General features: G+C 37.3%; 1 protein-coding gene across 1 annotated transcript in view; it reads right to left on the bottom strand.

Moving 5' to 3' along the window:
* LOC119593580 overlaps positions 1-271 on the bottom strand; it is a 4,327-nt gene that overhangs the window by 3,159 nt on the left and 897 nt on the right. The gene's annotated exons all lie outside the window — the stretch shown is intronic.

Below are 271 nucleotides of genomic sequence, written 5' to 3'. Positions count from 1 at the left end.
CCTTGTGTATACAGGGGGTTGTATTCTCTCCCTGCGACTGGGGACGTGGAGTTTTTCCCTTGTCCGGCAGCAATATAGATGAGGATCACATTATAACTAATTGTTAATTCTTGGGAAATATGATAATAGGTTTTGCCCCTATTGTTACTGATGAACTCATGAAAAAAAGGAAGGGATATTAGAAAATATAGGATTCAAGCTGTGCTATGTATCTGTGATGAAAAAAGGAATATATGTATTTTTTCTCCAACCCATTTCGGAAGTGATGTAT

This window comes from Penaeus monodon, chromosome 32 (assembly GCF_015228065.2).
Source record: "Penaeus monodon isolate SGIC_2016 chromosome 32, NSTDA_Pmon_1, whole genome shotgun sequence".
NCBI lineage: Eukaryota > Metazoa > Arthropoda > Malacostraca > Decapoda > Penaeidae > Penaeus > Penaeus monodon.
The sequence above is the reverse complement of the archived record's forward strand: the minus strand, read 5'-3'. Positions and strand labels throughout refer to the sequence as shown.